Source organism: Geospiza fortis, unplaced genomic scaffold (genome assembly GCF_000277835.1).
Source record: "Geospiza fortis unplaced genomic scaffold, GeoFor_1.0 scaffold111, whole genome shotgun sequence".
In the NCBI taxonomy this organism is placed as follows: Eukaryota; Metazoa; Chordata; class Aves; order Passeriformes; family Thraupidae; genus Geospiza; species Geospiza fortis.
This window is the reverse complement of record NW_005054321.1, coordinates 7,792,673-7,797,361: the sequence shown is the minus strand read 5'-3', so window position 1 is coordinate 7,797,361 and position 4,689 is coordinate 7,792,673. Positions and strand designations below refer to the sequence as shown.

The 4,689-nt window shown below is 42.3% G+C and overlaps 1 protein-coding gene across 1 annotated transcript in view; it reads left to right on the top strand.

Moving 5' to 3' along the window:
* ASAP1 (ArfGAP with SH3 domain, ankyrin repeat and PH domain 1) overlaps nucleotides 1-4,689 on the top strand; it is a 142,148-nt gene that overhangs the window by 23,877 nt on the left and 113,582 nt on the right. The gene's annotated exons all lie outside the window — the stretch shown is intronic.

Sequence of the window (4,689 nt, the reverse complement as noted above, 5' to 3'; positions counted from 1 at the left end):
TGTTACTTGTCATTACATAAAAGGGGTGGTTTTGCTTTGCAAAACAAAACTAAGAGTTCCATTAACAAAAAAAGTTTACTGAGTTTTAGCACGTGAGATATTCCAAAACCAAAAGCATAACTCATCCTGCTGAGATTCCTGTTGATTTGAAGCTTCTTTCATCCCCTAAGCCCAGCATCTAACTCAAATGAGAAGAGCTGATATTCAGAAATATTTGTGGATATTCTAGTATTATGGCCATAAATTTAAATAAGCCTTTGCCATTAATTTTGTCAGAAGTTATCTGAAAATAAAACTATAAAAATGTAGGAACAGCAATTTCTCATATAGATATTTTTTCAGGGAACCTCAAATCAGCTTCATCAGGTATCAAATGCCATGGATGCCTGATGTCATACAACTATCTCATAAAGAGAGTTAGAATCAGGAGGAGGATGGGAAGTACTCCTGACTGCTGTGTTTAGCTGAACTGGATGAATCTAACACCAAACCACAAACTATTCAGGATAGCAGTATAGTAGAGAAACACAGCCTAAGGATATTTTCCTGATGCATTTTAGCACACTACTGTTGCTATTTGCTGCTGAGCTGGTGACACTCTCCATGTTTGTGGAGATGCTAAGGAGCATAAAAAGAACAACTATATAGTTTACTAATGTTCATTTCAATGATTTGATGTTTTAATTAAGCACTACTGTCTGTCATATTATAAAGTCAGCACTTTTATCTGCAGTAACCACCAAGATGGGAACCTTGCAAGTCAAGAAATGAGTGTAAACCTGTAAACCTCTATTTGCAAATACAGTAAAACTGTATTTGCAAAAAGGCATCGTCATGTTAATACTTGAGAATCAAAACCCTCTGAATTTGACAAGTGAGATCCTGCCACGACTACACTACTTCCGTACTAATCAGGAGGATCACTGCACAGAACGGATGTGTGCAGCGATTTCCATTTTCCAGCTAACAACACACTTTGCTGCCACACTGAGAGGTTGCAAATGGCCCTGGAGGCAGCTTGTCTGAGCATGCTTGACAACACACTGGTGCACAGCCAGGGACCCGGGTCAAGCTTGTTTCCAAAAGCAGCAACTGTACCTGAGTTTGCATCTGTGAGTTTGCTTCCTATGCAGCAGGGAAGTGTGACCTCAGGGTGGTCCTGGGGCTGCTCTCTGCAGGCAGCATAATCACATCCCACAGGAGATTCACCACCAGCTTCAGCCTAGATGAGGTGTTGATACCCTGAAGAGATGGCTTTGCATGACTAAAGCTAGACAGCCACAAACACAGCAGGGCCACAAGCTCATCTATCTGGCTCCTTATCTATAGTGGAAACATAATCTTGCTATTCTCTACCTTATTGCTGTGTGGTTTCAGTAGTTAATTGCATTGATGATGTGAAGGGCTGTGCAAGTGCCATGTAGCTCTTCATCTCTGGCACAAACTGGTCATGCTGCAAAGTTCACAGTGATGACAACATCATCACCTGTTCACTCCTGTTCAGCTCCTGTGAGTGAACTGATGGCCTCAATCTAAATATAAACTCTCCAAAATACTATAAAATGAAGAATACTATCATTGCTATTCAGTTTATTGCATAACACCTGTGCCTGCAGCTTGTCATTGCTATGTTCCTTAACCTCTCCCTAAGCATGGTGACTATCACCAGTACTGCAGAACTATTGTCAGTTTGCTGTAATTAACTCTTCTGTTTGCAATCACAATACAAGCCAGGGGATCAAATAGATTTGTAGACTGAATCACTGGGTGGGATGGCAAGACAGCACAACTTCCTTGACTGCAATGCATCAGCAGTAAGGAGTAAGTGACTTCCAGTGCTGCTTGCACGATCCTCACTGGCATTAGCGTGCCCAGGATGGACAAGATGCATTTCACTTCACAATACCAAGAGGATTGAGATAAGCATAACTTCACTGGCAAAACTTCCGTGAGAAAAAGGCTGTGGCACAGCCTCACCCAGGATCTAGCACAGACTAAGACAGGGTTACAGCAGACGCTGTGAAATATAACTTTCACACTGTGATGATTATTCTTTGACATTTGTGAAGTGAAACAGTGATTTCAGTTAGTGACAATATATAGAGGGGCGCATCTTACAAATTTAGAATTGAATCTCAGATACTGATTGCAATTCAAAACAGGAAACATGGTTAAATCTGAAAATCACTGAATGCAATTTGAAATACTTACATAATTTGACTAGTTTAAACATTAGCACATTTTTACAGGCAGCTTGTATATTTTTATTAAAATCACATTAATTAACTGATCTTGTTTCCAGTGTGTTTAAATGAAAATAATCCAAGTCTAAAGAGGTCATGCCTATAGGGCTATTTACTAACATTTGAATAGGGGAAGGGGAAATGCTGCTTCTAAGCAGCAAAACAGAGCACTGTATTCTCTCTGGCAGAGTAAACAATTTCAGAACAGTCAAAAACAGACCAAAAGGCAGCTATGATCTTCCTTTTTCATTTTTAGGCATTGTGCCATTCTCTTTATTGACCAGTATTCTTCTGTATTCATTATATTTCTTATACATTTAATGTCTTTTTAGGAGACAACTTTGTTCCCTGATGAGGAAACACAAAAGTTCAGTTGCACTTTCTGCTCTGCCTTCACTTCTGTCACTCTTCATAGTTTCCCTGGCCAGTCTACTCCCTTTCTTAGTTGACTATGCTCTTCAATTCTGTAGTTTAAATTTGCACAACATAGTATCAAAACAATTATGTCTTTAGCAATATGTTCAGCTTCTGGGAGGATTTATTGGGATAAGAGATGAGGTTATTTTACAATCCAGAGATTAATGGTCAAGCTCAATAACTTCAGCCTGAAGAAGAACAATTCAACCCTGACAGTGAAAGTACCCAATTAATTAAACCAGTTTGTCCACTAGTGTGATGGATTTATCCTCACTTGAAATCTGCCAGTGAGGGATCAGGAACCTTCCTAATGTGAACACTGTGGCTGACCTGTGGACCACCAGGAACAGCTGTGTGACAGGCCATGATTGATGTTCATCAGGAAATTACAGGGGGTGACCACAGAGACCCTGCTTGGCCCTCGGGCCATGTCCCTCAACCATCCACTTTCCAAGCAGGCTAGGCCAAAACAGATCTTTTGGATGTTACCAACAGCTCTTCCCTGGCCCAATCCCCCAGCCAGTTCTTTACTCTCCTTTCCGTACTGCTTTTGATGCCACCAGACATTTTTATCTTCTTGGTATCTCTTCCTCCTCCACTGATGAACACAATCATCAACTGATTTTCTTCCTACCTCTCCCGCTGCTTCTTCAGTGCTTCATTTTTTTTGCCCAAATCCATTTTTCACTGTAACTCCCACACAGTTCTTTTCTTGGCTTCCTCCTCCTCTTGCCTACTCTACCTTTCAGAGTCTCATGACGTTTAACAATCATCTGTACAAGCTCAGAGCCTTTGTGCCAGAAAGCTGGATCACGTGAAGCAGCAGCAGCAGCAGCAGTCACATGGCCATATGGAGGGCTTCTACTAAGGCAATGAAATACAGAAACATGTTCAGGCAGGACCACTGCTCAGGAGTATTGGTCATATTTTTGCTGACAGAACTGCATAGAAGTAATTTTTTTATGAGTATACTCAAATCAGGCATCTCCTTTTTATCCTTACTCAGGCATTGCAGTTTTTAGTTGATACTGTAAACTATTTTTGAGTTGCACAGGCATTTTATTAGAATTACATACAAAACCACATACGAGCCTAACCACATTGTAATGTGGTAGGTACTTATGCAGAGAACATAAAATCTTTTGAAATGGATACAGCCATATAATATTGCTCATTCTCAATTGTTCAGATTTGAGAATATTTACCATTCCTGAATAGCCCAGCTTGTGTGGAGAGAATCCCAAATATAAGGAGGAGGAAATCACACAGTATGGCTAAATAAATCACACTGATGCAGCAGATGACCACAATTACTTGAGCCTCCTGAGACTTAGCCTTCTTTAGAAATGAACATATGGGACCCCAAACCTAAGCTTTAAAAAAAAAAAAAAAAAAAAGGGTCTGTCTGTCAGTTCCCTGAGTTATGCGATGCAACAATGTAACAATGGATAAAGGAAATGTTAACTATTCAGAAATACTGTTTGTGAGCGGACACGGGGCTGTGAATCCGCGGTTCAGGTTCGGGCCAGCGCTGCTCTGTGGCACCGCGCTGGGCTGTGCGACCCGGCCTCGGCAGCACCGAGACAGCTCTGCTCTGGCAAGGCTCAGGCACAGAACTGGTAACGCAAAATCGGCAATAGCAACTTCAAGGGCTTCTCTAAATCATAGCAAGACTTCTTAAAAATTAACTAAGACTAAGGAGCGTAAAAACCTATGCAGTCAAGGCTGCCGAGAGGGGTGGCTCCCTCAGCTGCACGAATCCTCGGCTCCACATCACCGGCGGATGGGCTCCGACCGGCCGTGACGGACTTAAGGAAGGGAAATAAAGAAACAAGAGAGCCTCCGACTCGCCCTGGGGGTTCCCTGGAGCGGGAGCGGAGCCGCAGCCCGAGGCGGGCATGGTCCCTCCCCACTGCCAGAGGCACGGGAAGCTCATTCTCCCGCTTAGGGACAGTACCGCAGCCCAGCACCTCCCGACGTTGTCGAGTTCCACCAAAAAGCCCTTTTTTATGATAAGAAAACGAAAGAG